Here is an 8,838-nt window from a genome sequence, read left to right on the forward strand (position 1 = left end):
CAAGAAAATAATCTCCCCATCAAAGACAGCATCATTAATTAGTTTTCTTTTTTTAAAAATGGCTAAAGCTGATGGGGAAATTAGAACTTATCCTCATTGTAAAAGTTGCGAAAATATGGGTTGATTGTTCACAACACCAACTTTTCTCGTTTAGATAAAATCCAAGAAACAAAGACTTTTATCTTTGACGTAACTAAGTGGATACAGAAAAATGGGAATTTCTTAGAACATTTTCTAAGTACGCTGCTGTATCATTTGAAACAGGGAAACACAGTCTGAAGGACTAGAATAGGTTTCATTTACAGTAATGGCTTTGAAATAAAAATTTGTGACACCTTCTAAAATCGGAGTTCTGTGCCAACTCAGTATTCTCTGCTTTAACTACAAAATTTACAGGTGTATTACATTTGTGGCACAGCAATTTTGAAATCCTCTATAAAATTTTTCACTATTTACCTTTAGATTTGAAAATATCTTTATAGTGATGAAAATAAATACTTTGACCTCAATTGTAAGTTACTATTTTCTGATTTTCCTGAAAGTGTAATAGCTGCTGAGGATATCGTTCTTTGAAATATGTTAATGTAGAAAATTCTGATTATGACTTGAAAGGTTTTAATTGGATGGTTGCATGTCCCATATATTGCGTAACAGCAGCCTCTAAAGTGTTGAGTTCTATCTGAAGTCAGAACCTCTAGGTTCTGCTTTGACTCACTACTGGTGACTCCATGCACATCATTTAACACTTCTGGATGGGAACCCAAACAATTTAAACAGATTTTGGTTTATATTATCATGATTTTATTTTTCCACCATCTTCATCAATGTAACATTAACATCCCAGGAAACATTTACCCTGGGGGAAAAAAAATCCTGAATAACTTTATTTGTTCTTTCTCGGTACTTTCTGAAAGATCCAGCAGACTCCAGTAGAAAGCATCAAAAGCCAGGTTACAAATCTTTTTGTCTTACTGTGTTCACAGACCCTAACCATTGGATCCTATTTTCTACCCAGTCCTAACTAAGTCCTGCGCGATCGAAAAACCCGTTTTAAACGAGACTTCCAAATCTCAATAATTATCCTTCACCCTCTGAGATGCTACTAAGTCACTGTCAAGGTAGTACTTGCTTTTACCACCCTAAGCAATAAACTCAACTTCATTTCATCAATAGATTGTTTCAGTGATATTTTGGGGTGCCAACGTTGGACATGGCCTTGGTATTTTTTATTAAATAATGCCGTTGTACTACAACAGTGGTTGTCAACTCTGGTTGTATACCACAGTGACTTAGCTTTTAATATCCTAGAAAATTATTCCAGAATATTTTTGGAAAGGCAGGCTTCATGAGGATTCGACTTGTGTAGTTGCACAGTGCCCCAGGCTTAGAAGGGTCTAGAACTTGGTTTAATGCTCTTTTTTGAGATTCTTTATACGTTATTACGAAAGAGCCCCACATTTTCTTTGGGCCCTGCAACTTATGTAGCTGACCCTGCCTTTGAAAGATAAAGTACGAACATTTTAAAGCTTTCCAAGTGTTTTCTAATGTGCAATCAGGGTTAAGGGACATAGGACTAGGCTTCTCTTTGAACTTTACAATGCAGTAATAATACAGCTGAAATCTAGGGAGTGATTGAATTGGCTTTGATGCATAATCTAAGAGATGAGAGTTGAACCCAAGCAGTCTTATTTTACAGCTTGTGCTCTCAATCGTTACATTGCCTCTAATAAGTAATCGATTCATTATGTACCTATTAAATACATCTGCATTAGTTTTCTATGGCTACTGTGGCAATTTTCAACTTACTTCAAACAACTCAAACTTATCCTTTCACAGTAGTCCAAAAGAAATCTTAAGGGCTAAAATCAAGAGGTTGCAGACCTGAGTCCCTTCTGGACAGTCCATTTTTTTTCCAGCTTCTAGAAGCTGCCAGCATTCCTTAGCTCCTGGACACATGACTCCTATCTCTGCTTTCATTATCACATCAGCATCACATTGACCCTGTTGCCTCCCTCTTATAAGTATTCTTGTGGTTACATTTAAGGCCCACCCAGAAAATCCAGGATAATCTCTCCATTTCAATCAAGGTCCTTAATTTAATCACATCTATAAAGTCCCACTTGCCATGATAGGGCACATATTCATAGCTTCTGGGGATTAGGATATGGATAAAGATCTTTGGAGTCCACCTTTCAGGGTACCACAGCATCCTATACGTCATACTCCACTTGAGGCACTGGAGATGCAACAGTGAAAAGGGGAGGAACCTGTGATTTCAAGGAGCTTACATTCTCATAGGGGCATCAATAATAAACAATCAAAATCAAATGGATAAATGATATAATTTCAGATTTTTACAAGTACTGTGAAGAAAATAAATCAGGGTAAAGTGCAGAACTAGGGAGAGAGGATGCAATTTTTAAAAGGTGGTCAAGGAAGGACTCTCTGACAAAGTGATATTATCAACAGTTTATTGACCGGGAAGAAGGATCCAGCCATAGCAAAAGCTAGATGATAGATATTTTTAAGAGAAGGCAAAGTAATTGTGAAGGCCCTGGGGCTGGAATGAGTTTGATAACTTCAAACAAAATAAGCAAGGGGGAGATGAAGCATAGGCTTTGGGGTTGGGTCATATCATTTAACACATTAAAGGCCACCTAGGGAGAAGCATGAAGTTTATTCTAAGTGTGATGACAGACTATTGGGATGTTGAAACAGGGGAGTGATGTGATTTGACTTAGGTTCTAAGTTCATCTCTGGTCATAGTCCATTTGAGAGAAGGGAGTGACTTGGATTGAGGTGGTTAAAATAAAAGTGGTGATTAGTGGTGGGAATTGGGACACAATTTAATAGTAGAGCTGATAGGACTTGAATCTGGATTGGTTTTGGAAGGTGCAAGAGAAAGAGAAAAATTGATAGCCTCCTAGGTTTTTAGCATCTGGGTCACCTAATTGTTACCAGACAAAGGTTGTGGATTCCTTTGTCTGATGGATTTAATAACCAATTCCTGAGACACCAGGGTTCAAAGAGAGAAAGAGTTTATTACTAGGCATGTAGTAGGAGTGTAGATGGCCTAGTGGCCCAAAATCTGTCCCCCAAACTCCAGGAATTCTGGTAGTTTTATTAGAGAAAAAGATGGGCAGAATTTAGGATAATGAGCACAGTGGCCCCAGATGATGTAATTAGAGCTGATCTGATTATTGAGCATGCACAGATTGATCACGTGCTTAGTCACAGAAGGTATGTAAGAAAATGGTGGAATGAGATATAGGTGACTTTTAGACTACAGTCTAAGCTACTGAGCATGTCAGGCAGGCCCACTTTGGTTAGATCCAATCTTGGTCATCAAGATAACTTTAGATTTGGGGTAGGTTAGTTCTGGGCTGACCCAAGACCCTTCATTAATAAATACTAGAGACTGTCTTTAAGGATTACAGGACTGTAATATTGAAAAACTGTAACTGAGTACAAATAAAGGTTAGTCACAAGGTTTTTATAATCATAGAGGCAGAAGATAAGGGCTATACAATCACTATCAGAGGTCAAATCAGCTGGATTACAATTTAGAGATTTCAGAAATTTCCATCTGTACTCCAACATACCAGAAAGCAAAAAGGAATATCTATATAATGATTCAGTAACCAAAATCATCCCTTTAAAAAAACTCTTTAATCCTGCTTTCTTGGTTATACAACTGGGCAAATTATGCATGAAAAATGAAATTATTGGAGTAGATTACCCAACACAACAGTGAGGACAGTTCATTCCATCTCTTGATCCCAGAGATGTTCTTATTTGTTTATTATGTTTTAGGCCAATCTAAAGGTATGAAATAAGTACCACTATGTCTATGTCCTTGCAGGAAAATTCAAAGACCTTCTCTTGGTAATTATGCTTTGAAGTATGATCATTTTATAATACTTCTTAAAGTAGATCAAGAGGGTCTCAATTTAGGAAAGCTGGCTCCCATTAGTCTAGACATACAAACGCATTAATGGGAGATGATCAATTACAAATATCCTGTGCTGTTTTTTTTAAAGTAGTAATTCTCCTGGCACATATGAACCAAGATGCGGGCTTCTAAAATTTCAGAACAAGCTCAATATTCCAGGAATACAGCCACTGCATAAAAGCAAGGCATTCTAATGCATCTTCAAACAGTATATCAAAGAGAAAGAGGCTCGTAGGTATTCTGCTTCCCTTTGCCAAAGAAGTGAGATTGAGAGTCGGAAAATGAGTAATCAACAGGTTGAAGTTTGAATAGTAACTGGATATTTGATGATTTTAAGGAATTTTTGTTAATTTCAAGGTGTGATAGTATTGTGGTTATGGTTTAGCTTTTTTAAAAAATGAGCCATTATCTTTTAGAGATACACAAAAATGATATGATGTCTGGAATTTGCTTTAAAATTATCTGGAGGGAGTAGGAGAGTTGGGAGAAGGAGAGTTGGGAGAAGAGGATAGATGGCACAAGATTAGTCATGAGGTGACAATTGTGATGCTGAGTGGTGATCCAATGGAAGGAGGCTCATTATACTCTTCTCTCTGCTTTTAGTATGCTTGAAATTTTCCATAATAAAAAATTAGAAGAATGCTGTCTTGTAGTTAATGGCAAATCTGGAGTAGAAATCAGGTTTCTGATTCTTGGCCAAGTGCTTTATTTTCTTTCTTTTTTATCTTTTTATTTTGAAATGATTATAGATTCAAAGGAATTTGCAAAACTAGTTACATGCATAGTTTTGATTTTGATGTTTTGTTACATAAATGAAATCATATAATATGAATTCTTCTGCAATTTATTCCCCCACCCCCACCCCTGGCCATATCTTGGCATGTATTGAACATCAGCATGTATTGATCTCCTGCTTTCTTCTTCTTCTTCTTTTTTTTAACTTTTTTTATTGTATAATATATATACAAAGTAAAGAAAAGAGAAAGCAATAGTTTTCAAAGCACTCTTCAACAAGTAGTTACAGGACAGATCCCAGAGTTTGTTATGGACTACCATAACATCATCTCAGATTTTTCCTTCTAGTTGCCCCAGAACTTTGGAGGCTAGAAGGAATAAATATTTTTTAATCATCACAATCGACTATTTTTTTCTTTATTTGTAAAAAATAATATATATAATAAAAAAGCAATAAATTTCAAAGCACAGCACAACAACTAGTTGTAAAACAGTTTTCAGAGTTTGACATTGGTTACAATTCCACAATTTTAAGTTTTTCTTCTAGCTGCTCTAAGATACTGGAGACTAAAAGAAATATCAGTATAATGACTCAACAATCATTGTTAAACCCTACCTTCTCCATATGACTCCATCATCACCTTTGATCTTTCTCCCACTCTTTAGGGGTATTTGGGCTATGGCCATTCTAACTTTTTCATGTTGGAAGGGGCTGTCAATAATATGGGGTAGGGAGATGGAACTAGTTAATGTTCTGGAGAGGCTGAACATTTCAGGACTTATCTGGACCACAGACCCATCTGGAGGTTGTAAGTTTCTGGAAAGTTACACTAGTGCATGGAACCTTTGTAGAATCTCATATATTGCCCTAGGTGTTCTTTAGGGTTGGCTGGACTGGTTTTGGTAGGGGTTTGGCAAGTTATGATAGGTAGCAATGTCTAACTGAAGCTTATGTAAGAGTGACCTCCAGAGTAGCCTCTCGGCTGTATCTGAACTCTCTCATCACTGATACTTTGTCACATTTCTTTTCCCACTTTTTGTCAGAATAGAATTGTTTATCCCACAGTGCCAGGGCCAGATACATCCCTGGGAATCATCTCCCATACCGTCAAGGAGACTTTCACCCCTGGATTTCTTGCCCCGTATAGTGAGGAGAGCAATGATTTCACTTGCAGAGTTGGGCTTAGAGAAAGTGAGGCCACATTTGAGCAACAAAAGAGGTCCTTCAGAAGTAACTCTTAAGCATATCTATAGGTAGGCTAAGCGCCTCTGCTACCTATATAAGCTTCACAAGAGCAAGCCTGAAGATCAAGGGCTTGACCTATTGATTTTGGTGTCCCCAATGTTAGACACAGTAACAGGGATTTCTCTGGTGGTAAAGTTCAATAGGTCCATATTTTTTCTCCCATCTCTTGAGGGGCTTTGCCAATACTTCTTTTTTACTTTTTGCCAATATGTTTTGATTATCTGCTTAATATATCTGGAATGTATCCAGGCATTACATTAAGCTATACAGAATTAAAGGCCCTCATTCTTATTCTGGACTCCCTATGTTTCAATTTTTCAAATGAGCTATCCAGACAGGTTGAGTTAGATTATGTGCACAGAAAATTTAGGTTCCAGACAAAATAAACCTTTCTTCCTTTGGTCTCAAAGAGTAGATGTGGTTCTAAAATATAGACAATGTCTTCCTTACCCCTGTGTTCTTAATTACCTTAATCCTGACCTGATTGGCTTCTTTCTTATCTCTAAATACCAGATTATACATATATAAAACAGCATCTCAAAATCCAGAAATAATAATTACAACTCTGGACTAAATGTGTCTGCTATAAGAGCTTACAATCTAGGCCCCTGTTTTCTTATAAGCATTTTCTAAAAGAGACCATACAATAACTGTTCTTTTGTTTCTGGCTTATTTTGCCTCACCCAATGTCCCACAGGTTCATTCACAATGTTGCATGCCTCGCAACTTCATTCCTTTTTGTAGCACAAGTGCTTTATTTCCTTTAGCAACCTTTCCCAAATATGTATTTTATATACACACACGTTAAAAGATAATTTTCAAAAAGGGACACAATCATGACTAACATATAAAATAAAAATGAATACATGTTAAGGATTTTATTTAACTCATAATTGGGTAAGGGAACCAGGCAGATGTTATAGCCAGTGTAAAGGAGAGGATGAAAGACAGGCATATTTACAGATTAGAACTATTAAAATGAATGTGCAAATGGAGGCAAATCTGGTTTTTCCACAAGAGGAAAGGGAAGCTCATTGAACCTCTATAGGACAGGACAGATTTGCACATCTATAAACAATAATTATTTTGCATTGCTATCAATAATCTACAATTTACAAAGTGGTAAAATAGTTCAAAGAGAATGAAACACAAAACCAGATAACTGAGAAAGGTATGAACTGAACAATCACAGTTTTCCATTGAAGCACCCTTTTTTTTCCTGCACACAAATGCTTTTAATCAAGGAGTATCTATTAGTGATCCATGGAATCCATTTTGGGGAATACTAGAAGCTTCTGCCTTTCTGTGAGTGTACTAATCAAGAAAAATGAAAAAAGACCAATACCAACTACATTATGTGTCTCCCTAGCTGAGGTTGAGTTTCAGATAGTGCTCATTTCTTATGTATTCAAGTATTTTGTGGGGTGCTGACTCCCAATTGAAAGAATCATAAAAACATATGTTATTTATGCTTAGAAATATTGCTCAAAAATAAATAATCTGCCCTATGACCATAATTTTTACACCCATCATTATCTATTTCTTGTGCTTTTTGTACCTGTCATTTGAGAAATGTTTCCTGTACTTTGAAAATGATGCCTTCTCCTTTCTGGAAAATGTTGATGTCTTTCAAAACTGAAATCTCATTAACAGATGCTTTCCTGTTACCGAGAGCTGAAGGGGCAGAATAATTTGTATGATCCATATCCAAATGATTTCTGGAAAATCCTATTACGATAAAAGGGCTGGGAACTGTGGAGCTGGCAGGTACCTAGTGTGATCTAATTGAATTGAAGAGATTAATGTGGAGAGACGGAAAGGAGAAGGTAGAAGCTGGTGTGCCGAGGACTTCTGAGAAAACACCTGAGGATAATTCATTGGTGCTGTTTTTAGAACTGACATTGAATCCTCAGAGCCCCCAGAGGCCACAGGACAAAGGTCTTAGATATTAACTTGAAAGCCACTAGCTGTGGAGAATGTGAAGATGGAGTTTCCAATTTGCCTTTCTGTTCTAACTTCACCATTCTCCTTTCATGTTTTCTTCTTTGCTGATGATCTTCTCTCTCATGGACAAGTGTTTTGTCTTCTCTCTCATGGACAAGGATTCTTAAACACGTGTGTTTAACTTTCTGGAGTTTTTCTCAATGCGTGAAGCATGGCTTAGCAAAGGTAAGAGTTTTGAGGCTTCGTTATAACATCACCTCCTTCTAACTTGGAAAGAAAGCCAGCCATGAAAAAAAAATCCTTGATTTGTGTTTTTACTGAAATGATGGCCCATTTCTGGGGCTTCACAGAGTTATATGGAATCGAACATGTGAAAAATTAACTGCTTTTATTTTCTATACTGAGCTGGCTAGTGTACCTCACTCAGTCCTGCACAGAAGTTGAAGAGCAGCCTTTGTTTTCCTGAGTATAATGAGGCTATTGGCACCAGGTAAATTTATAATAATGTGCAGTCCCTTGAGAATATTCTGGAATTCATCATCAAGGAGAGAGAGCTGGGATAGCAAAGACTCAACAGATGAATAGAGTCATTCCTTGAACTTGACAGCCACCGAATGGGAAAATTCAGGAGCGAATCATATTGCCCTGCCTTGGCTGTCCACATGGGGTGCTGGGGTTCGGGTTGGAATGTGATGGCTTGTATCCATCTTCTTTGTACAGAGCAGAAAAACATTTGCCTTTGGGATTTCAAAAGACCAAGTGACTGGCTTAGTGGTTGATTGCTTATTTTATCTATTCTATAAAATCAATCTAGGAAAACTATGATGTCTTTCGGTTTTTGGGCATATACTCTTAAAATGATATTTTAAAAACTTGAGAGGAAAAAATCATTCTACTATTGTGACATCAGATGCCACAGTTGAACTCTAGAATATTCTCAGAATTTCTGTTCTGTCCTCAT

The sequence above is a fragment of the Tamandua tetradactyla genome, chromosome 1 (genome assembly GCF_023851605.1).
Source record: "Tamandua tetradactyla isolate mTamTet1 chromosome 1, mTamTet1.pri, whole genome shotgun sequence".
Classification (NCBI taxonomy): Eukaryota; Metazoa; Chordata; class Mammalia; order Pilosa; family Myrmecophagidae; genus Tamandua; species Tamandua tetradactyla.